Source organism: Ursus maritimus, unplaced genomic scaffold, assembly GCF_017311325.1.
Source record: "Ursus maritimus isolate PB19 unplaced genomic scaffold, ASM1731132v1 scaffold_5, whole genome shotgun sequence".
In the NCBI taxonomy this organism is placed as follows: domain Eukaryota; kingdom Metazoa; phylum Chordata; class Mammalia; order Carnivora; family Ursidae; genus Ursus; species Ursus maritimus.
Window position 1 is genome coordinate 10,014,648 of NW_024426663.1, and position 26,763 is coordinate 10,041,410.

A 26,763-nucleotide genomic window follows, 5' to 3' on the forward strand; every position below is an offset into this window, starting at 1 on the left:
TAGTAATTATAGTAACAGATATCACTTGAGATTATTAACCACAAATTTTTGTTACCAGAAGGAAATGATTTATGCCATTATTTTTTTTTCTACAAGGCAAAGAAAAAATTGACAAAAATAGATTTGTCAGTATCAAAGATACTACTATATATCACTCTAGGTTAATACAAAATATAGCATCATGATATCAGAAAACTACTTAGGCTAGAGAAGGAAGATTAATAATCGTTCTGTGTGATTTCTGTGGGGCCTTGTTGACATAGCATTGCAACATTTATATATTTTGGTCAATTGAATTGCTTAATGAAACAATCACAAAAACTTTACAGTAAAACTGAATGTATCGAATAACAGAGGGGGTGGCATGGTGGAGAAATTAGGGTCTGTTGGATATATATATATATATATAGAGAGAGAGAGAGAGAGAGAGAGAGAGAGAAGAAGAAGAAGAAGCAGAAGCAGAAGGAGGAGGAGGAGGAAAAGGAAGAGGAGGAGGGGAAAAAGAAGTAGAGGAAGAGGAGGAAGAGGAGCAGAAGGGAGAGGAAGGGACGAGAGAGAGGAGAAGAAAAAGAGAGATTACTATCAACCCAAAGATTATAGTAGTTATTGGAAAGCTGTGATATAGTCTTTTAGTTAGACTTCCACAGGAATTTAGGTAGTAGCTTATCAATATCAATATTATTAGATTTCACGCATCTCATTCTTAAAGATAGAGGCTTATGTTTGTGGGATAACTGGAACTGGACTAGGTTTCTGCTGTGAACAGCTATAAAACTGGACAAGTATATGAGGCATCTGGTTTCACAAAGTCAGTTCAGAAAATGACTTGAGCTCAGTGATGTGAACTCAACAATCACACTCATCTGACTGGGGACAATTTTCTCAGCCTACACAGAGATGCGGAATTCTGCAGAGCACAGCAGTCCCACTGTGCTGAAGAGGCAGAAATCAGAGTTCTGGTCAGCTGAAGTGGCAGGACCCTGCAGGCTAGGGTATTGATGAGGAAGATGCTGGGTAGACACTGGAATTCGGAAGTCAGCATAGGGATCCCTGAGGAGTCCTTGGCTGAGGGCTGGCTTGTGCACTTATGTCTTACCGGAAAGTGGCTGATCAAAGATTTAAAGAGGAATAGATATCAGAAGATGAGGTACACTGGTAGAAGCGTTCCTTAGGACGCAAGAATTCTGTCAGAAAGGTTCAACCTATTTGATACCTCCTTAATGCCCCTGGAAATCCTCTGAGAAATCAAAAAAGCCATGTTTCTTGGAACCGCCAAAATAAAGTACAATGATATGAGTGACTTAACCAACAGAAATTTGTTCTGGAGACTAGATGTCTGAATTCGAGGTATTAGCAGAGTTATTTCCTTCTGATACATGAGGGAGAATCTGTTCCATGCCTCTCTCCTAGCTCCTGGTGCTTTGCCAGCAATCTCGGCCACCCTTTGTCTCATAGACCCTGTGCCGTATCTTTGCCTTCATGTTCACTGGGGTCTTCCCTGTATGTGTGGCTTTGTTCATAGTTCCCCTTTCATACAATCACCAGTTATACTGGGTTGAAGCCCACCCTGCTCCAGTATGACCTCATCTCAACTAATTACATTGGAATAACCCTATTTCCAAATAGGTTCACATTCTGAGGTACTTGGGGGTTAAGACTACAATATTTGAATTTGTAGGGAGACACTGTACAACCCATAATACCTACTCTAGAATTATCTTAAAAGAAAGACTTAAGGCAAGTTCTGAGAAGATTCCCTAGGAGACAAAGGGTCCGGAGGGTGAGCTCCTCTGGTTAAAATAACTATGGAATATCTTGGGCCTTCCAAAGTTCACACTAACGAGTTTAAACACAAGCCTACAGAAATTCAAATACACATACATAAAACCTCAAGCAAATTGTGGCCTCTAAGTTACATCATATTGCAATTGCTTTAATTATTCGTTATTCTCAATCTTTTCTTAAAAGAGGCCCATATATTCTTTACTAAACTCCTTTAAATGGTTCTAGTGAACACTGAAATAAAAATACTTTTTAATTGAACTGCCTGCTAAGATAGGAATAAACATTCAGCAGAACTTGGTTTACGGTGAAAAAACTTAAGGGAGTTCCAAAAAATCAGGTATCAAGATAAATATTTCAGTGCAACTCTCAAAAACAAAAACAGTGTGAAAAATCCATGATAAATACAATAGCAAGAGTTTAAATATAGATAGTATCAGCATCATTTACATGTATTATACATATACATATATGTATATAGCCTCGGGCTCCAATATCCAATATAACAATTTAAACTACACATTCTGAAATATACTAAATGTACTAATGAAGTATAATTTAATATGCACTACGTATACTGTATTTTAAGTGTTTATTCTCACTCTCTTAGGAGACCAATAATTTAATTTTTGCTTTAAATTTAGTCATGCATTCAAAGCTTTGTAGAAACTAGCAGCAGTTGTATTTTTATTTTATTAAACATTTCTAAAAAGTATCTTTATTTCAATGTTCACTAGCACTATTAAAAGGAGTTAGTGTAGAATATATGGGCCTTTTCTGCAGAAAGGATCGAGGATAATGATATATTAAAGTAATTGGAACATGATATAATTCAGAGGTACAATTTGAATGAGGCTTTCACACATATTGCTTGTATCTGATGGAAATTTAAAAAGTCATTTACGTACCTAATAAATTGAACTATACTGTAAGCCTGCATCTATAAACATCAGACAAAAATAGACAAAAAACTAAACAATAAAACTAGTTTCAATTATTTTTGTACTAAAAACTAGACTATTATCAATGACATTACAAAAGAGATGAGACTCTATGTTGACAATGAAGTTGATAATACAAAATAAGCCAAATGATACAGACATTCATGTTGCAAAACTTTGCTGAGCAAATTTATGCAAATTTATACAATAACTAAGATATCTATTTTATGAATCTTATTTTATGATTTCTATTCTATTCCTGTTTTTATATCCTAACAAAAATAGTGCTATATTGTTGTTTTGATAGCTAAATTTAAAATAAAAATGCTTTATCCTTTTGGAAAGTAATAATGTAGAGTTGCAGTGACAAAATTAACTATAAGAGACTATTAACTATTAAGTCAAATTAGGGAAAATTCTCTTAAATAAATGTTGACATGCATACAGAAAACAACAAAGGTGCCCAGCAGAATTGCAGGATCTTATTATGGTAGTTCTGTTAATTTTTGAGGACGCTGCATACTGTTTTTCATAGTGGCTGCACCGACAGTGCACAAGGGTTCCCTTTCTCCATACGCTGGCCAGAGTTTGTTAGCTTTTGTCTTTTTGATGATAGCCATTTTTAACAGGTGTGAGGTAATATCTCATTATGGTCCTGATTAGCATTTCCCTGGTGATTAGTGATGCTGAGCATCTTTCATTTACCTGTCAGCTATTTGTCAGTCTTCTTTGGAAAAATATGTCTACATCTACTCAGGTCGTCTGCCCATTTTTAACTTACATTATTATTACTATTGTTCGCTATTGAGAGGTGTAAGTTCTTTATATATTTTGGATATTAGCATCTTCTCAGATAGATGGTTTGCAAATATGTTCTTCCATTCCATAGACTGACTTTTCATTTTGCTGTTTTTTTTCTTTGGCTTTAAAAAATTTTCTTTCAAGCAATCACATTTTTTTTTAAGGAATCACATTTGTTTAGTTATGTTTTAGTTGCTTGCATTTTTGTTGTCACATCCAAAAAAATTATTGCCAAGACCAATCTGAAGGAGTTTACCTTTGTGTTTTCTTCTAGGACTTTCATGGCTTCAGGTCTTACATTTAAGGCTTTAATCCTCCTACAGTTAATTTTTTTGAGTGGTGTAAGATAAAAGTGCAGCTTCATTTTTCTTCATACGAATATGCAATTTTCACCATGCCATTTATTCAAGAGACTGTCTTCTCTACATTTAATATTCTTGGCTTCCTTGTCAAATATTTGTTGATCATATATGCGTGGGTTTATTTCTGGGCTCTCAATTCTGTTGCATTGCTCTATGTGTCTGTTCTTAGGCCAGTGTCATAGGATTCCTTTGCTATAGCTTTGTAATTAAGTTGGAATCCTAGAAGTGTGAAGCCTCCAGCTTTGTTAGAAAAACAAATATGACCTCAGAATACGTTTTTAAAAATCCCTTCTAAGACACAAATGAGCTTCTGAAACTGCTCGTGTCACCCTGCTTGCCACCCATGCTTAGAAAGAGCTATTTTCAGTGGAATTTAGTACCCAAATTTAGACATCTAATATTGTCCTAAGACTCAGCTAGATCAATGTGTGGGGGAAGAAAAGTCAAGATAACCCAGGGATATCTTGTTATTTCCAGAAAGCAAAGATAATTTCAAAGATGTCTAAAATAGTACCAGTGAGAATGAAGAAGCCAGGGAATTAGAGTTCCCACTTGCCAAATAGTGACAATTTGAGATTCATAACAAGAAAATAGTAATTACTGTCAGTTTTATCAAGAAGATTCTACAAAAGGTCTAAGTCCAGTTGACACTCAAAAAGGACAAATATTAAAATGTGCTAAAGGTAAATCACACAGAACCTTCCCAACTATGTTTACAAAAAAAAATTTCTACATGCTGTACCACATTTCGGCAGAATGCATCTTAGGTAATTATGTTTTCATTTATTGCATGAATCATATAAGTAGTATATATAAATTTCAGTAATTGCCTAATTGAAAATCATATGGGATAGACAGCATTTAAAAAGATAAAAATAACTTTTAAAGGTATTTATATTGCTTGTTAATGTTAATTAAAAATATTAGAATACACTGAGCCATATAAAAGGTAATATTAAATAAATGCTATGACAGCAGTATTACAAATGGCATCATATCAAATAAAATCAATAAAATATATGATATAAGAGAAGATGGGATAAGTTTACACCTCCATTATATTAGATATAGAAACAGCTAGAGAACTCAGCAATAAGTTGGTAACTACTTTCTAAGACAGGATTAAGCAAGATCAATAAATAGTTTATCGGAGTTTTCATAGTATTCTACAACTAGTCAGGGTCTCATGACCTTGATTTTTTTCTTCTTGTTAAAATAGAGACATTTATACAGCACACTTTATGGGGGACTTTGGGAACAAATTCTATGGCACCCTATTTATGCGGATAGTATAGAAGTTTGGGCAGAAGAAAAAGTTTCTGAGATGAATTAAAGAGGAAAACTTGAAGTTAAATTATATATACATATAGAGAGAGTTTATAAATATAACATATATATATTTATATCTATCTATCATCTATCTAGATTGTTTCTTTCAAAGCTCATCGAAATGTTAATAATTTAACACACATTGAATCTCCAAAGAAGGTTATGGTATATGATCTCCAAACATAAGGGACCACAAATTTGTTTTCTTTCCCGGGCATCCCTAGGAACTAAATTTCTGCAGAATGCACTTTAAGAAATTATGTTTTCATTTACTGCACAAAAATACACAGTATCCTAAGAATCAGACTAATAATGCACTTTGAAATTCATATTTGTAAGATTGAAACACAGTTTTGTTGTCTACAGAGTGCTCATGATGCTTCTAGGATTACACCGGCATCACCATTAACTATGACAGTATATCTAAAAGACCTATTTTTTAAAGGAAAACTTTAATAAGACGAGAAACCATGCTTTTTTTCCTAGTATAGTTCTCAGTATTCAAATTCACACCATGCTCCAATTTGCCTTTTCTAGAGCTTAACATACGTAGACTAATAAAGAATAAGTAATTTCTCTTCTGATTCCGGATTTGAGAACCGTAATGGTAAAACAGCTTGCCCTAAAAGCATATTTTATATGTCATTCTAAGATTTCTGGAAAGGCATTATAAGAACACTGGGAAAGATCCAGGAGGAATATAATAGGAAGTCACATTAAAGTAACATTCTCTCTTTAAAGTAAAAATGGTACTCATTATTGCGTGTTTGCATTTCCATATTGCTTTTCATTTGAATACTTTAAATGCTCAGGGTGTGATTATAATAGTGGCAGGTTCACCTAACAGGATTGGGAGAAGAAGGATGCTGTGCAAGTGAAAACATTGTATATTGTTAGAGAAAATTTGTTTTCACCGCACTTATATAAGAGCTGGGAGTCTGGGTTTTGTTTCTGTGGTTATTGTAAAGGTAGTTTTTCTTATTATGCCTAATAACTTTCAGGAAATTAACGGGCTAGCAAAAAGTCAGGTATGTGGATGTATATTCATCATGATAGCAAATGCTTATTTATTTAAAGTAAAATACTAAATTCAAAAATAATAGGCCAAAAGATAAACAACACAGAGTAAAGTAGTGGAAACTCTACTGTGACTCTTTAACCGCTTGAGAACATCTGGTTTCATGGGCCTTTTTCAGTGTGAGCATAGAACGCTGTCAGAGGAACTCTGAGTCAACTTGCCCTCAGTACTTCAACCCGACAGCTGGTTCTCATGGCTGCTTTCCACGACGATGAAACTACTCTGGAACTATAGGTTCCAGAGACCTCACTTCTCTACTCCTGGTACTAGATTTACGACCGTGCCACAGGTTTTCAACTTCACAGATCTTACACATTACGTAAGAATCACCACACATACACATTTCCAGGCCTGGGGCTGTGGAGGCAGCAGTGACCTTGTCCCATCTCACTGACTAAATGCTCACATTGTATCTGATATTTTATAAAGCACTTCCCCGAAGTTCTTTTGTATTTTGAATTTAATGGTTGTCCTTAGAAAATCACCTTCAATTAGCCCATCTGCTGTGCTGGCATATAAGTTAACAAAAGATTCTTCTGAATAGACAAGCCTTATTTTTCTTGGATGAAAAGAACACAGAAGTAGAAGCGGCAAGAGTATGAGTGAGACAAAGTATGGCTCCAGGCCCTGCCCTATTTTTTTTTTTTTCTAACATTAGTAGAATCTATGTTTTTCTTTTTTTTTTAAATTAAAAGAGTCTGGGTGGATTTACTGAACCCAAATGAATTCAAGGAAGAAGGCAAAGCTATTAAAAAATGAGGGAGTTCCAGAGGGTGACTACTGCACTCACCCACCAGCACGGGCAGCTTCCGTCTTAGTGTAGGCTCGCCCTTGCTCTATTCATACACACAAGAAAGCTAATTAAAACCTAAATAGGGAGCATAAAGTCTCCTTTCCAGGGATATTGGCTTGTATATGGTTTCCCTATTCAACTGTTCTAATTTTGAGACACAATTTTTACATTTTTCTTCTTAATGTAAAACATCCACTGTATCCCAGGTATGTAAAAGACACTCACATATCACTGAGATCGTTTAACCCTCACTATACCCTGGAAGAATATTACTATTATCTTACAAATGAAGAAAAATTAGGCTCAGACTAAACAATTTTACCCAAATCATTGACATTAATAGGGAAAATAGGAAGAATTGTTATATAGAAAAATGCCAAGGCTAATTCTCATTCCTTTATAATCTGGCCCATTCATTGATTTATACACTGAGGGTTTGCTGAAGACTCACCTAGCAGTGAGTACTGAGCTAAGTGAAAGGGGTATGTGACAGTCAGTGTAAGTACATTTCCAAGTGACATTATCCCGCTCTCTTTCTAACAGAAGACCAACCTCCTTGGAAGCTTCCCCAAGAAATGTCTCATGATTGACCCTGGCTGATCATAATCCCCTGCCCCTTAAGGGGAGACATACTTTTCTTACTTCTCCCGTAGCTGTGGAGTTAGGAGCAAGAAGATTTTTGTGAGGCATTAGTTCTTTGAAGATCAAAAATCACGGCCTCTCAAGACCTTGCTCATACCTTTCTTCCTGCTGGGTTGCTGGAGTAAGAAAATAATGTTTGTAACTGTGATAGCCATCTCACATATGACAAAGTGAGAGATCCAAGTGTTAAGGACAGTGGAAAAGATGGAATGGGTTGGTGATAACATTGAGGCACTGAGTAAGCTCTGGTCTATCTCTGAATTTTTATAACTTAATTGAGTCAGGAAAGACTTCTCCAAGGGAGTGACAAAGACCTGAAGGATCAGTAAGAATTAATTAAGCAAAAAGAGCACTGTCCTCTCAAGCTGCTATGTAGCATAATGTGTTCTAAGAATGAAAATATTGATATTGCGCAGAAAAGGATTAACTTTGCCAAAAGAAACAGTTGACTTGTAGTCAGCTCCTGGAAGATAATCTCAAAGCCCCTGAAAGTTTCTGCCTGATAAGAGAGTCTTTTTTTTCACCTGGGGCCATAAGCCCACACACATAGTCTATGCTAACAATATGGTTTATGGTGGGGCCTTGAAGGAGCTGGAAACTTTGGAGGGACTCAACCTCTGGAGGGGCTGGAAACCCAACTCAGTCATGTGGGCAGTCAACCATTTCTATGTGACAAAGCCCCAATAAAAACTCTAGACACCAAGGCTCTGATTATCTTGTTGGCAGTACTCCATGCATACAGTGGCACATAGCTGCTGAGAGAAGTAAGCTGTGTGTGTACCCACTGGAAGAGGACAACTGGAAGGTCCATCCTTGGAACTTTCCTGAATCCTCTTCCATATGCCTCTTCCTTGGATGATTTTAATACAGATCATTTTATTATAATAAACTGTAACTGTAAGCAAAATAGCTTTTTGTAAATATTGTGAGTCCATCAAACAAATCATTAAAACTGACAGTGTCTGGCAAGCCCTGAACTTACAGTTGATGTGCCAAACTTTGTGGATGGTTTACAATACTTATATCTCAAAAGATGTAGTATTCCTTACTTAACATTATTTACTACACCTGGTTCTTATCATTCTATAGTTTTTCTTGATGTCTGGAGATGGTGTGTAAATATACTTGATCATTAAAAGAAAGTTAGACTGCTTCAATTTTAAGTAGTCTTTTTTGAAATATATTTTCCCAGAAGATTTTAGCTAAATATTTCTGTATAAATTTTCTAGGGTTATGTAACAAAATACCACAAACTGTGTGGCCAAAACCAACAGAGATTATTCTCTCAGTTCAGGAAATTGAAGTCTAAAAATCAAGGTGTCAGCAGAACCATGCTTCCACTGAAACCTGTAAAGGAACCTCCTTTCTACATCTTCCTAACTTCTGGTGATCTGCTAGAGATCCTTGATCACTCATCTTCCAGAAGAAATGCACAATATCTGCCTGTGTCATCAAAGGGGATTCTCCCCTCTGCTTCTGTTTCAAAATTTCCTTCTTACTATGAGGACTGTAGGCACATTAGCTTAAGCACTCACCCTCCTGAAGTATGATGTTATCTTATTTAATTAGGACTGAAATGACCCTATTTCCAAATAAAGAATATTCTGAGATACTGAAGGTATGACTCCAACATATATTTTAGGGGGACAATTCAACCCATAACTGTTCTCTTGTTTCTTTTACTTTTTTTTTTTTTTTTTCCTGTTTGTAAGATATCGCCGTATATGGAAATTGGATGCATTCTTTGGGTGACATCTAGCTCCGTTCTATGAAACTAAGGTTCTGGCAACTCAGTGGAGCACTCATGCTTTCCAGAATGTGAAGACTGGCAAATAGGCTGGCAAATTCTCTCAGGCTCTGCTCTGTGAAGTTACTGGGATTTCACTACAAATCCAAGTTTTCATAAAAACCTCTACCTTTTTTGAGAGTAATGGAAAAGAAAAATTAGGATACTTGGTCTGACCCCTCTATTTCCTCTCCTTCAGGTTTATTCCACTTGGACATTTGAGAACGACACTGGGTGTAAAGGAAGGGTGTGGTGAGAGGGGAAGGAGTATACTTCATTTCTGGAATTGGGGAAGTAAAAAGTTCAGCTCTGCAGTAGGTCATTAAAAACACAGTTACTGTGGAGATACTCAGTGGAATGATTTCCCCCTTATTTTCAAATCTCCTAAAATATTAATATACTGGATTAGATATATATAAGATTAAATAAATGCAGTATACCTTTACCCTTGAACTTGTATTTACTAATGATTAAAATATAACTCTCTTCTAAGATCTACATGATATTCTCCTATTTAAAATTAGAAAATGTGTTTCTCTTGTGCTATGGATTTAATCAAGTATAATCTTATAGCTTAGGAATGGTTTTGCTGGTCAAGTGGCATTAACTCTTCTGCAAAGTGCTTAAACTATTTACACAATTCATGAGGATCCTCATGGTTTTATGCCTTGAGGTTAATAAAATTTTAATTCATAAATTTTAAAAAATATCCCATGCATAAAAAGAGCATTTGGACTAGAATTTACTGAGTTACAATATCCCAGTTTTCAATGTAGAATGCCCACATAACTTCGTGGACCATTGATACTGACATTGAGATCCCAGTCCATGTTCTCATATGAACTACTGAAAAATTCTCCAATTTCTGTCACAATCTATTCCACACATGGTACCCAGGCAAGATATTGAAATCATATGCTAAAGTTCCAACTCACTGGGAGGTCTTTAGCTCCCTCCACAAATCATCATAACACAGCCACAGGAATTTTGTATTTGTTGCTTCATATGCTTAGCATGCTCTTTCATGCTTGTTGCATTGCTGACTCACTTATATCTTTCTTGTTTAAAATGTCATCTTTTGACATCTCTGTTAAACTCTCATCTTTTCATGGAGACCTTCTATAATAATCCAAACAAAAGTAGCCCCACTAATAATTCTCTATGCCATATTCCTTCTTTAGTTGTAGTTTTTTCTACCTGAAATGATCTCATTTTAAACCTGAATCATCTGTCTACATCTTCTAAAATATAAATCCAGTGAAGGTAATGAAGGTATACGGTATCTGGCATTAAGTATCCAATAAATCAATATGAAGTATAATAACAACAAAATATCATTTCAGCTAAATTAAGAAGTACAATCTGTAAAGCTCTGTGATCTTCTCTAATAACTTTCCATCACCTTGGATTTGGAATAAGAGGTTTTAAGAGTGGACTAGAAGGGGAATGATGTACTAAGAGGAAGTTGAAAGTCAGGAATTTGGCTATTTTGAGACAAATAAAGTATAGTTACTGAGGGAATGAGAGATTGAGATAAATATAAGATATGCTTTTAATAACATTTAAGTTCAAAATGGTTTCACTGACCTCATAGAAAGCAGACCGCCCAAATATATTTTCAAATGGGCTCCTCCATAGGTTGGTTTTCATATGATGACTTGAGTTTGGCTTGTTCAGAAGACAGGGCAAGAATTCCTGAGGAAAAAGTAGATATGGAGGATGAATTTTATATAAGAGATTATATCGGAAATGAGTCAAGAGGAAAACTCTTTAAGAAAGACAAGGATTTTTTATTGTCTCTATCTCTTTAAGTTATTTTCATTCTGTCTTTTCTCACTTAACCATGAAATTTTATTGGGCTCACACTCCCAGAATTCCTCAGGCACTGTAGATAAACCAATGAATTACACAAGCCAATTTCTTGACATTATGATATTTACAGCCTAATAGAGAAATTTAAACATTAAATAAACACTTATGCTGGTTAAATACAAAAGACGGAATGCCTTCAAGTATAGTCAATTCTTCCTGAAACATCATATAAGCAACAACAACAATTAAAATGGCTAAAGAGAGTGTTATAAGCAACATTGTACAAAACAGAGAGAACAGAGCAGAGAATACATTTCTGAAGCTAAAAAGGAATGACTGAGTAGAAGATTTAGAATGTCAGAGTCTAATCCCATGTCTGTCGTATGGAAAACCAATAAGCAGTTTTTTAACCTATCAGAATTTCCACAAAAGTTCCCAAATTAATAGTGCCAGATGTCTTTGCAATTGTGGGATATGGGAAAAGCTAATATTAGTAAGACTGGAGACGTTTCTTTAAGAAGCTGTAAGTGTCTCACTCTTCCCCCCATTCCATGCAGATTATGATATTATGTCCTCACCATAGCATAAGATGGGGGGTGTAGTCCCTGAAGAGAATTAAACAGAAGACTTGGAAACCAGGCATGGTTGAAGGTGAGGAAACCATATGGAAAATGTACAGAATAAAGAGTCAGTGTATTCTTAATGCCTGGAAACCTAGCTGTCTTTCCTCCAGGTCACTGTAATCCCAGTAAGAAAACAGAAAATTGTGTTCTGGGAAATCTTTCAAGTAATAAGTAGACTATTTAATTCAAATTACTTGGTTAGATCCCACTCAACAATTTCATTATACTACTCTTAGCTTTAGGTCAGTCTTAATGCATTATTCTTAAATATGAGGAGACAAATAAGAACTCTCAAATTAGAGAAAAATGTCAGTTATGTAAGAAGGAGATTGAAGCAAATAAATGAACAGCAATCTCCAGGAAACATAAACAATTTGAAGGTAAAATAAATGTAAAAATAAATTTTGAATATCAACAGAAAAAGAAGATATTTTAACATTTAGCAAGAACAGGATAGTATAAAAAGTATATATAGAACATTTAAAAACTATATAAAATTAATAACATAATGTCAGTACTTAAAAACTCAAGAGAATTTAAGTAGTGGTAAACTTCCAGAAAAAAAGCAAAACACGACTGTAGAGAATAAAAAGGAAAGCCAATGGACTGGATGATCTATTCAGGCATGTTAACCTCTAAATAGTGAGATCCCAAGAAGGGTGAACTCATTAGGGAAATAAAAATATTCAAGAACAATTTCAGAGCAACAACAAAATGTTTCCTATGTATATTTTTAACCCAGTACTGCAACAACAACAACAAAAAGAAAATAAATCCACACCATGTAGAAATTACTATGTATTCACTAAAGTATATCTCTTTTGAGCTAAATTGGCTGTGAAGCTATTGTGCTTTCTTTACTCTCTTCCCACATTTGCTGGCTGGATAGAAATGATCCATCAGAGGACTCCTCCAAGCCCCTAGCAACTTTCAGAATGACTAGCTGGGAGGAGCCTGAAATATCACACTGAAAGCCATATTCCAATTACCTTCCAAACTGACCGTGAGATGAACTATATAAAGTAAGCTCTGTGGTGGTAAGCTACAAAGATTTGGGCTTGTTTGTTACAGCAGTAGCCTATCTGATTAATAGAAAATGTAAACACTATCTCTCTAATCTAAATTTTGCTATAACTATAGTAGGGCTATGGGAAGAGGAAGTATAGAACACGTGTTTGTGCGGCACCTGCATGGCTCAGTTGGTTAAGCGTCTTACTCTTGGTTTCAGTTCAGGTCATGATCTCAGGGTCCTGAGACAGGTGCTAAGTCTCCTTGTCCCTTTCCCTCTGCTCCTACCCCTGTGTGTGCTCACTTTCTCTCATAAATAAATAAAATCTTAAAAAAAATGAAAATATATTTGTATAGGGATGGGTCAGGGACAGAAGAGAGAGACATATTCTTCATTCTTTTCAATAGTGAAAAGTAAATTGATAACGGCTCAAGCTAAAAAAATAATCTAGAATTAGCAAGTCTATTATTCAGAGATATATGGGTAAACGTCAAAATAATTGGCTAAAAGAATTAAAAGATGCTGTGCTTGCAGAAAAGTAATTGTGGCATGGGGGATTTTCTTTTCCTTAAGGACATTTATAAAACTATTTGACCTTTTAAATTGTATGTATATATAACTCAGTTAAAACTCAGGACAAAAGAAAAATATTTCTTGTATAAAAACTTTACAAATGAGTGACAAAAGATTGCAAAATTGTGGAACCTAACCTAGAAGGAACGGTGAATCAGGGAAGATGACAGAGAGGCAAGAGTAACATCTGAGATCTGAAAGATGACTTGGTATTGTATAGAGTCTTTCATATTCCTATCTGTTGCTATCCAAAATTATGCGATCCATTCATTTATTAGAAATCAGAAAAAGTTCCATTTGAATATGGAAATAGTATGAGAAAAGTATATCACTAAAACATCTTGAGAATGTTAAACAAAATAGTCTCAGAAAATTATACTGAACTAAAACCCCAAATCATAAGTTAGAGTGATCTGATTTATCCAAGAAAAAGGCATTAAAATTTACATTTTTTTCTAATTTGAAGAAATATATATAGGATGCAAGATTCTTTCTCCAATTTAATCATAATCAACAATGGTGGAGAAACATTTCTGCCATTGACTAATGGCAAAGTGTGTGGAAAAGTATGTACCTCATCCTTCTCAAAACTCAGAAATAATAAAAATTTAGTACTAGAATCATATGGCTTTTAACAAAACTCACAAATGTAATATGTCACATTTTAAAGCTTCATCTAATTTGTGTTTTATGTTTAGTTCTCTCAGAACACCTAACCCTAAGCACAGTGGACCATTTGCCCAATAACCTGTAGAGCAACACTGCTTTTCACAATGGAAAATTCAGGGCAATTCTTTTCTTCTTGCAGTCTGCTAAGCACCCTGACATCACAGGCCTGTGCTTTCTCTCAAAGATAGGAGGGCTTTCCAACTTCTACTACGCTTATTCCTCTTTCTTTACAATGTTTTCTAAAACTAATGCTGACAAAAATAACTTGGGGGTGTAAGAAGAAAACTTAATTAGTTGAAAGGAAAAACAACATATCAAAGTCTACACCCGAGAGCTAAAATGCAAAACAATGTCATTGTTCTTACAAGAAATCTTTTCTTGGCTTTCAATATGTGAAAGTGTGAAGGAGATTAATGATCCTTTAGTTAAAAGACTCCAGCAGAAAGTATCTGTAAATCATTTGTTGGTTTCTAGGAAAATACCCAAGAAACTTTCATTACATGTTCTATTTCAGTAATAGTATTCCTCTTTTTCTTCAAGCCTTTTCTTCTTTTCAGAGTTGCTAGCCTAATAATCAATGAAGACATGCTCATTATGTTTCTCTCCAATGTGGCCTCTCTAGCACAAGCTCTCTGTCTACCGAATCACTTCAAATGGGATTGCCTGACCAACCGACTCATTCCTACAAACAATTTTATACACATAAATAATTGCATGTTTAGTTCTTTCATCTTGGTTGTGAACATAAAAGTGTACAAGAAAGGTTTCAAGTGTTTTGTTACCTATATCGCACTTCCCTAGTCATCCTTCTTTGTTTAAATTAGGAAACAACTGTCTTCTAAATCTGAAAAAAAAGATCATTAGGCAATTTATCTTCCACTTTAAACTCACTGTGTTTTCCCCCTCTATATAACTGTTTTCACCTTTTTGTGTAAAGTGATTTTTTGGGGAGTACATGGTTTGTTAAGTTTATTTGGTGACATTTTTTGGCTATTCAAAACAGATCTCAAATATTATTTGCACTCAGTGATTAATTATTGAATAAAGACTATAATATGGGACAAAATCAGAAAAAAATAAGCATATAGAGAAACCATATGTAATGAATGTTAACAGCATAGACAAAAACCTCACTATACTTCCATATAAGGAATCAAAACAGTCAGGGTTAATTTTAAATTAAAAAAAGAAAGAAAGAAAATGAGCAAGAATATCCATTAAGCAATAAGAATGTGCATGAGAAATAGGTAAGAGAATTGCGAAGAAGGTGATGAAAGTTAATAACTTCCTTTTTAAATTAGTAACTTTTGATTCCTTTTTAAATTAGAGGAAACTTTCATTAAGAAGATAGTCTGTGTTCCAGTAACACTAATTCTATGTGTTTGTTTACTAAAGAAAGTTGTGTATTCTGAAATTCAGAGTATCAGTTTTGTGTTCCTCAATTATTCACATTACTGTTTCACATATTTCAGTTACTAATTTTTTTTAAAAAAAGGAAGACACAGGTCACCATGATATAGTAAAATGTTACATGTCAAAATTATTTCCTTTTCCCTCTACACTAAACCATAAAATTCAAGTTAAGAGAAATAGGTTTCTCTAAAGTTAGTTTACCAAAAAAAAAAAAAAAACCGAGAAAAATATGAATATTTTCTTTAAAATTTATGATGCTACAGAGAATAATTAAATATATTTTAAATGTATGTGATGTAAAAATACAGCAAATTTTGTTTTACGAGTTTTTAAGCAATCACAGAGACTTTGAATTTAGTAACGCATCATCCAGATTAGCATTTTGATAAAAGGGATACAAAGTATTTATTAAAAAACCTCTATTTTTATATTTTCTTTGAGGAATACTTTTCTCCTATACACAAATGATAACTTTGAAATCTGCTGTATTTTTATTAATAATACTGCTCAATATTTGTGAATTGCATGGCATAACACTTGGCACAAAATAACATTTGATATACTAACTGTTGAACTTATCAATCACCCTTTAATTATTATATTATACATAACAAGTATTTTGCTTGTGTTAATTTAAGTTCCTGGAGGGCAGGGATCCTCTGCATCTTTCTCATTGGTGTATCCTCACTGTCTAACAAAATGCTGTGCATACAGAATACTCTCATTACTTGAAGAATAAATGACAGGAAAATAATGAATAAGCAAAGATATATTGCTAATAAATTCTCAGCAAAGACAGAGAAATTATTTACTATTTGATTCCAATTCAGCATGTTATAAACACTTAAGGCAAAAATATCCTCGTTATAAAATCAGAATAATACCTTAAATCCTCTTTTGGCAGAAGGTAAGATCAGTAAATTCTATGATTTCATAGTTATTATAGTATCTAAATAATTTAATACATTTAGCAAAGCATTTTGTAAAGTACTTAATTCATAGTTAAAATAGAGCAGCAAAAGAAGACTGATGATAATCAGCAAATTCAATTTCTAAATCTGTAATTTAATCTAATTTAGTTTTTCTATATGGGATGCTTGCTGGCAGAAGCTGGGACATGGTCAGGGTGGTTGGGTGCATGGAGGTTTATCAAGAATGATAAGAGGAGGGAAAAAGGTAAATAGGATGCAGTTAGAGCCTGCAAGATGCACTCTGTGGCTCTTGCTGTGTGTGCGGGTCCTGATGGAAGGCAGGGAAAGGATAAGCTGGGATGCATTAAGCACCAGGGAGGCTCAGAGAATAGTGGAGTCAGACTGGAGGCACTGCTGCCATGACCACTCTTCCCAGAGGAAAACCCATCTCCCAGGATTGTGGGAATTCTACAGGATGGTAGGGGCGTCCTGCAATGAGAAACATCTGGGTGCCCAGGTGACAGACCCCTTGTGCCAGACACATTTGTAGGAAGTCTGGTTGATGCCACCTATCAAGTGAAACCCAATCTTCATCACACCTAGCTCCCACCCCACCCCCAGAGTCACAGTGCAGGGAAACCTCCCTGTAGGGCATATGTGTGATAGGCGCCCTTTCTGCAGGCAGAAAGAGTTACTAGGGTTTTACATGTGGCATGTGAGCTCTCCATGAAACACTACCATTTCCCTTTCCATCTTAAAATGTTCAACATAATCTAAAGGAATGGTTGAAATACCATCTAGTCTTGTGTAATAAATACATAATGAATCAACAAGTTCTTGATTATACTTAATGAACATTTTCATTATTTGTCATGAACATCACTATATTTCCTGAGGATAAATGGGGGCTAGAAGTACTTGAGAGACTATAAGCCTTTTCTATCCACATTATGTTGTTTATCATCATAAAACCTCCTGAGTATTTAAGGCAAACATCTACCTGTTGGTCATGCTTGCTTCATGATATAACTCTGAATTTATTGTCCTATTTTGGCAGTTGGCTTGCTCTACAATGTAATGCAGCTGAATCAGAACCCTGTTTCTTGTTTCTTCTAGGGTCTGGTCTAACGCAAAATGGAACATTAAGTCAAAAGAAAAATTTACTGCAAGTCTAGATTTATGACAGCTACACTTTCCTATGGTGTGGATTTCCAAGGAGAAATTGCAGGCAATTCAAGGATGCTGAAATGTGCAAAGCTATCTGTTGATCAGAAATTAAGTACATAAAAAAAAAGTCTTTATGAAGACAGACTTTCATCTTTAATACACGTTTCTTAAGGAATAAGTTCCCCCCCCCCCCGTCTTGGGGAATTCAGGGCTTGATGTAGAAAAACACCTGCTGTGCCATCTGCAGCAAAACTGTTGCTGCCCCTCTCCCTGATAATGGATTCACTTATTGACCAGGGCCAGGGAATTAAGTTTAAAAAGCTAAATTAAAAAGACATCTAATTTATTGCCACCATTTCCAAAAAAGAATGTGAAATCAATGGTAAAGTCCCAAACTTTGACAACTGGTTATGAGTAAAGAATTCAGAATTCAGAGACAAATAAGGCACTGATCTCCAGAATGTACATTCTGGTGAAGAAGACAAACACTTCCATAACCACTTGGGACCAAATGTGGCAAACTCTATTAACATGATACGAGCAATGGACCAGGGAAGTACAAGGAAGACAGGTTAAATTGACTGGAGGAATGGGAAACTTGAAGAGATGGAGACTGAGATGGACCTTAATGAGTCTGGGTATGATGGTCGTCTTGGTATGAGCATGGAGAGGAAATTCAAGGCATAGGAAAATGGGTAACACTGGGAAAAAAAAGGAAAGGTCTTTTTATTTTAAATTTTAAAGAGTAAGAATTTTGTAGCTGAAAAGACACTGGAGTTCATTTATTTTATGTCTTCAAGTCACATTGCTTGTTACCCTAAAAATAGAAGTGTTTCTAGGAAGTAAAGATAAAGGGAAAAATATTTTGCTGCAAAAATTAAATTTCAGTGCCAGCAGTCATTTCTAACTGCTCAATTTTACCAAAAAAGAAACAGCTTCTTGGAAGACGCATGTGATATTCATTTTGTCAGAAATCATTTTGCCTAGAAAAAAGATTCAGGAGTCCTGACTTGTATTCCAATAAACTTTGCCGTAGCTTACTACTACCACATATCTTTTCATCTATAAGGATTGAGCCAATCTTTGAAAATTAAAAACACAGCAAGTAAGTTATGATAGTATGAGACTTTCATTTTTTTACCCAATAAATTGTTTGAACACATGATTAATGAGCCTCCTCAGTGTGGTAGGCACAGTTTCTATGCAAGAGAAGTACAGGAGGAAATAGAGCAGAGTCCTTTTTGCATGAAGTGCAGATTCTATCAGAAGGATTTTTAACAACTTACTAACGTTTACATTATCATCATTACCATTAACACGAAAAGCACAAATGTGTAATGTTTGTAATTCATAGTGTTGTTTTGAAGGATTAAATGAGACAATGCATGTAACAGTGAATTGTAGCTAGGATTCATTATTATCTTCTCTGTCATTACCTTTTTTAAAGTTCACTTTTGTTGTTATACTGGCATATGCCTTTTCTAGTCTTTTATTTTTAATTTCTTTAATTAAAGAGGTAAAATAGACACAAAAAACTACAGATATTTAAAGTGTACAAATATGATAAATTTTGCAATAAGTATACATCAGTGGAAAATTGCACCACAATAAAATAATGGACACCCCTAAATCTATCACCCCTAAAAGTCTCCTCATGTACTTTCTAATTCCTCCTTACTTTTCCTCCTATCCCTTACCTGTTCCTAGGCAACCACTACAGATTACATTTGCATTTTCTAGAATTTTATGTAAATGGTACCATACAGATGTTCTTCTTTTGTCTGACTTCTTTCACTCAGCATAATTATGTCGAGGTTCATTTATGTTTTTGCATGTAGCTGTCTGTTCCTTTATATTGCTAGAAGTATTTTATTATACTAATTATGCCATAATTTGTTTATCCATTCACCTGTTGATACATAATTCTGTTGTTTCCAGTTTTTGGTTAATGCAAATAAAGTTGCAAAGAACCTTCCTATAGGAGTTTTTGTAAGTACATAATGATATTGTACAGCTTTTTTCATGTGCTTAATTTGCCATCCTTAGTCTTTTTTTATGAAGTGCTTGATCTAAACTTTGGATTACTTTATATTGGGTTTTTTTCTTATCATTCAGATTTAGGAGCTCTTTATATATTCTGGATACAAGTTATTTATGGTTTGCAAATAGTTTTCCCAGTTTGTGGCTTCTCTTCATTCTCTTGGGAATGCCTTTCGAAGAGCAGGTATTTTAAATTTTTTGATGCAGTCCAACTTACTAATATTTTTTCTTTATGAAAAATGATCTTGGTGTCAGATCTAAAATCCAGAGATATAAATAGTTTTTCTATACTTTTCCTGATCGTATGCATTTTAGGTTGTACATTTAGGCCTATAGTCTATATTCTGTTAATCGTTCTTTAGATACAGGTACAATTTCACTTTTCTCTGCATGCAGATACCCTCTTTTGAAATCACCATTTGTTCAAAAGGCTATTCTTACTCCACTGAATTCCTTGCACCACTAAATTCCTTTGCACAGTCATTAAAAATCAGTTATCCTTGGGGTACCTGGGTGACTCAGTCAGTTAGTTAGGTGTCAGACTCTTCATCTTGGCTCAGGCCATGATCTCAGAGTCATGAAATTGAGCCCCGCCATCTGGCTCTGCACTGGGTGTGGAGCCTGCTTAAGATTCTCTTTCTCCCTCTCCCTCTGTGGGCCTCCCCCCAAGCCTACTCACACTGTATCTCTCTCTCTCTCTCAAAAAAAAAAATCAGTTATCCTTTTCCGTTTGGGTGTATTTCTAGACTATCTATTCTGTTCCATTAGACCAATACAACACTGTTTCAAAAGTACAGCTTTGTAAAGTCATTAGTCTTTCATCTTCAGCTTTTTTTCAAAATCGTTTTGAGTATACTAGACTCTCTGTATTTCCATATGGAATTTAGAATCAGTTTGACAATTTTTACAAAAAAGACCAAAAAAACCCCAAAATCCCTTCTGGGATTTTTATTTGATTAGATAGAATCTATAGATCAGTATGGAGAAAGTTTACAGCTTAATATCAAATGATCTGACATGTGACCTGAGTGTACCACTCCATTAATTTAGCTGGTCTTTATTTTTTCTCAAAAATGATTTGAGTGTTCACTGTATCAGTCTTCCATATATTTCACCAAATTTATTCTTAAGGACTTCATACTTTGTGATGCTATGATATGTGGTGTATTTTTATTTCAATTTTTGATTATATTGCTAGTACATAGAAATACAATTCATATTTTTGTCTACTGATCTGGTACAAGGCACACTTATTAAACTGACTTACTACTTCAGGTAGGTTTTCTTTTGCAAGTTTTACGAAATTTTCTACATAGATGATCATGTCTTCTAGGAGTAAAGTTTTATTACTTTTTCTCTAATCTGGATAACTTTCATTGCCTCTTTTGGGTTATTTCACTGCCTAAAATCTCAAGATAATATTGCATAGAAGTGAGGATATTAGGATGAAAGCACTCAGTGTTTCCCCATCCATCATACTGTTAATACAAGGTTTTTCATAGATGTCCATTATAAAATTGAGAAATTTTCTTCTATTTCACCATTCATTTTGTCAAATGATTTTTTGTACATCTACTGCTACGTTTATATGTTTTCTTTTTTCCTTTTTAGTGTTAATATAGTAGGTTATATTAGTTGAGTTTTATATTTTAAGCCAGCCTTGAATTCCTGAGATAAACCCTGGTGATAAGCTGTTGGGTTCAATTTAATTTTTTTTTTTTTTTTTTTTTTAGGCTCCATACCCAGCGTGGAACCCAGTGTGGAGCCCAAAACAGGGCTTGAACTCATGACCCTGAGATCGAGACCTGATCTGAGATCAAGAGTTGTATGCTTAATGGACTAAGCCACCCAGGCACCTCTCAATTTAATAAAATTTTCAAGATTTTTGTATCTACATTCTGCAGCTTTCTCTTCTTGCAATGTCTTTGTCTGACTGGGATGTATTCTCTCTTCATCAATTGTCTGGAAGAGTGGTGTAGTATTCATATTAGTTTTTTCTAAAGTATTTCGTAGAATTCATTAGCAAAGTCATTGAGGCCTGGGGTTTTGTTCTCTTGTTTACCTTTTTAATCTTCCATGTAAATTGTGTCAAGGAATGTGTTCATTTCACCTACAGTCAAGTTACTGTCATGAATTCGTTAATTATATTCACTGTTTATCCTGTAAAGTCTGCAGAATCTCTAGTAATGTCACCTCTCTCATTTTTGGCATTGGTAATTTCTGTCTTTTCTCATCTTTTTCCCCTTAATCTGATAATCTATAGGTTTATCAATTTTATGATCCCCAAAACTGCTTTTTGGTCACATTGGTCTTCTTTATTGATTTTACATTATCTATTAGATTGTTTATCATTTTAATATTTAATATGCCTTTTTTATCTGCTTACTTTGGATTTAATTGACTCTGCTAATTTCCTAGGGTGGAAGCTGAGATGATTGATTTCAAAAGTTTTTTCTGTCCTAATAAAGGCACTATTGCTATACATTTCTTTAGTACTGCTTCAGTGGGCTCTTGCAAATTAGGATTTTCTTTTCGTTCTCATTCTCTTGAAATACTTTGCAATTTCATTTTGTTTCTCTTTTGACCTTTCCGCTACATAGAACTGTGTTTCATTTCCAAATATTTGTGAATTTTACACATATCTTATATTTACTGATTTCTAATTTAATTCAGTTGTGGTCAGACAATACGTTTGTATGATTTAAATCGTTTTAAATTAGTTGACACTTGTTTTATGGTCTATCTTGGTAAATATTCCATGTGTACTTGAAAAGAATGTATTCTGCTGTTGTTTGGCAGCTTGTTCTATAAAAGTCAATTTATTAAAGCTGGTTATTTGGGTTGCTCAGGTATTTTATATCCTATTGATTTTCACTTCATTTGTCCTACAATTATTGAGAGAGAAATACTTAAATTTCAAAATAAATTGGAGACTGGTCTATTTCTCCCTGTACTTACCCTCATCCTCCCTGCCTTCCCTTTATACATTGAAAAATTAACAATTTAAATGCTTATTTCTGAGCAGTGTTTCTGATTTCATCAGCAAAACATTTTCAGTAGTTTTTGTCTGTTCAAAGAGCAAACCATGTTTTGCTTTAAAAATGATCATCTCAAACAGCAGAGCAAAACTGTATGAAGATAAAGATCATATTTTTGTTTGATTGAGTGGACAATTCACTTCTGTGGAAATGTTTGATCCAGAATTATCTGATCCCAAATCCTTGTTTTAAAATCTCCTGAACTATTTTTATATATAATATAAAATACTATAAATATATATTATTTCTATTCATATTATAGATAAATATATAACTCTAATCTATCACTATATAAGTAATCTATATCTCTAGAAGATTATATATCTATTATATGTGACTATATAATATATAAGTAATCTATATCTATATATCTATAGATGTAGATATGTATTATAGGTATAGATATACAGTTAAAAACATATGAATATGTATGAACTTAATTATTTTCACAACATAAAATGTTTCCAGTGTGCCATCTTAAGACATGAAGTTTTCTTCAAATGGTAACTCTCATGGGAGAAGTTTTCTTTCATTATTGTCTTTTTAAAGATGGATAATGTGGCTATTTGAAGAGAAACATTCTGTTATACCATTGAGAGTTGTATTTCCTCAGCATAATGAGCAATTTTAATTTGGTCTGTGGATCATTACTTCTTGATATTGCTAGAATCCTAGTGTTTTGAACTGTGGCTGTCATATAGCAGATTTATGCATTTGGTAAAATGACTACCCTGGAGAATTAGTTTTCCCTTGTCTTACACAGAGAGGAACTTGATATTATATGACCTAATGACTATTCTATTTTCTTCCTCGAGACATCTGGAAAAATATTTCTCCTTTCCCTGGATTTCTAGAATACTTAGAATTTTATTTAACTTTGGAAAAATGGGTAACCCTTTACCATCCTACCTCACTGGTGTACATGAAAGATTTAGCTTCTCAGTGCACACTGAAATTTCTTGTTCTGTCCATGTTGTAGTAGATGTGGCAGAGACTGTTTGCTCCTTTCCAAAATACATTCTCTTCTTATTTCCTAATGAGAACCCTAACTTTGTTCTAACACTAATTTGCCCAGCATAAAAAGAAAATCTACATTTCCCATTCTCTCTTCATTTTTGGAACATTTCCTCCTCTTTCTGCACAAAAGTCAAATAAGATGTCTGATGATAAAGCAGCCACCCAACATCCATAAGGAAATGACCAAGTGCATTGCTGAGACTTTAGATCTGATGTCTTTGGGCCTCTGAAACAATGCCAGTAGCTGCCTCATCTTCATTTCTACTTGAAAATTGTAACACACTTTGTTATTTCTTAGATCATTATTTAGCTATTCTTTACATGCAATTGCACTTATTACTTCATGGCTATGGCAGAGACTATAAAGTTTCCTATTACAGTGAATCTGTATGACCTATGATACATTTTACATTGAATATTTTGACTGTTGTCATTCTTGGTGACCCTAGCTTAAAAATCAGAGACTTCTAGGTTCATGTAACTGGGGAGGTTGAGGAGAAGATACACAGTCTGGCTGGTTACATCAAGGCTCTACCTGTGTTGCTCTGAAACACTTGGTGTGACTTTTATCTTCAGGCTGACATCTAAAAAACTACAGTTATTCTAGGCCATACATATTCACACTCAATTTCCAAAAGAGAAGAGAAAAATAACTTCCAGAACTTTTCTCAAAAGAGAAAAGGAAAGACCCTTTGCAAATTTTCTATAGTACTGATTTATATAACCAGGGGATTTCTAAGGACAGACTGATTTAAGTCTGTCCCTATCTAAGTGAATCTCTAGCAACAGGATAGGATTACTTAACACTGGCTAGCTCAGATAAGTGAGTTTAAATTCATCTGATGACCAACCTCATCAAGCAAAAACAGATAGTTACACTGTGAGTCGGCAAGAATATATGTACATACACAAAACCAATTTTTCAAACAGCAGAACTCGCACATTTTATTTAATTTTATTTATTTAAATGCTAACTATAACACTATAAGTAGATTTGATAACCTACAAGTAGGTCACAAATTCCATTTATAAAGGGCTTATACTAATTAATGTCTAACCACATGTGGTATGATAGAGTGGGAAAACTATTAAAGATACAACCATATTGGTCCTTAATACCCTCAAAATGCCACAATGTCACAAACACATATATTTTTGTTTGCTGATCATAAGAGCTCACAAAAATCCCTCAGAGTTCATGGGGCACCTGGTTGGCTCAGGGTTAAGCATCCAACTCTTGATTTTGGGTCAGGTCATGATCTCGGGGTCCTGAGATCAAGCCCTGAGTCATGCTCCTCACTCAGCATGGAGTCTGCTTGAGATTCTCTCTCTCCCTCTGTCTCTGCCCCTACCCCCCCACTCTCTCTCTCTGTCAAATAAATATAATCTTTAAAAAAAAAATCCCTCAGAATTCACAAAGCATAGGATCCTCATTATATTGTTCTATCATAGAGAAGAAAAAAGTCTTTGATAGGAAAGGAGCCTGATTGGTTATTTTAATTCAAGTTTCACTATTTATAGACATTTCCATGATAATATGCCTTTCAGAAGGTTAGCTATGATCAGCTTATCTTAAATTTTAGAAATCTAATAAAAAAGAGTTTGCTAACTGCCTTAAAATTCAGATTTATTTCTTTGGAAGCTTATTGATTTTCTTATGTATCATAACAGAAATACTATCAAATGGTATAGAAACAATTATGGAAAATTATACACTTACCCTTTTAAGTTTGAAATAATTGTATCATGGACTGTCACTGAATACAGGTCAGTAAGTTACAGGCAATGGCTGAGGCAACTTCAAATAGAAATTCATAACAGAACTTTTTTATTTTCAGGTTTTTTTTTTTTACTAAAATAATTCATTTGGTATGTTTATTCTGGTAGCATTTCCTAAAATCTGGTAAGCAACAAAAACTTAGATGACTCGACCTCAGTACTTAAATAAACATTGATAATTTTAGGATCTCTTCTTCTCTAATACTTTTTCTTTTTTTGCATCTTTCACATACAAGACAGTCTGTTCTTTGTTTTGTGTAGCCAAAGAAAAAGCTTGGTTACACTGTGGTAACAAACAACTCCATCACCTCAACAAGTAATAATTTTTTTTTTCCTGTTACATCATTACTACCTCTCTTTTAGAAGTCTGCTCCTGTCTTTCCTACTCTAGGATTAGGCTGACTATCTGACACGTTGCAATTTGCTAGTGTAAAAAGAAAGAATGTGGTGAGTCATGCACTGACTCTTAAGGCTTTATCCAAAGTACTATCTCTCCTTCCATTCATGTTTAATCCACTGAGTCACATGACCCTAACCTAAGGATGAGTGAAGAGCTACCCCACCATGGAGCCATAAGGAAAACTGGAAATACTTGGTGAGCTATACTAATGTCTACTTCTTGTCTTTAAGAAAAAAAAAATAACTTCAAAAATTTTTAGTCAAAATGGATATACACACTGCAAAATTAGACATATGTGATCCTTTTAGTAATGGACTCATGGAGAAATTAGAATAATAGATAAATTATTCTGAGTAGGAGTATTGCAGAAAACTTCATGGATATGACATATAAACTAGTTCCACAAGGACAGGAAGTAGCTGCAGAGGTACATGAGCAATCCGTGCTAAGGAAAGTGCACAATCATTGCAGAGTGAAGAACAGACTAGATTAGAGTGAGAATGGAGGAATATACTGTGAGAAGCCAAATGGCAATAGTTCAGATGAAGGGCAATGAAATAAAGGGGAAGTATAACATGGAAAATTTACTAAATTTGGTCTATAGTAGATGGAGAAGTAAGCAAGGGACAAAAATTAATTGATAAATGCTAGTTATAGCTTAGGGAAGTGATTTGGAAATGGAATTATATGGAATCCTATTTCAATGATATAGTAATTGCTATATTATTTTAAAAAATTATCCATAGTCAAATGACATTAGAAAATATTTCACTACGCTGTTCCCCCTTATAATTTCAT

General features: G+C 34.4%; 1 pseudogene; it reads right to left on the bottom strand.

Annotated features, from left to right (window-relative positions):
- Positions 1-26,763, bottom strand: part of LOC103656475 — a 42,579-nt pseudogene that overhangs the window by 1,186 nt on the left and 14,630 nt on the right.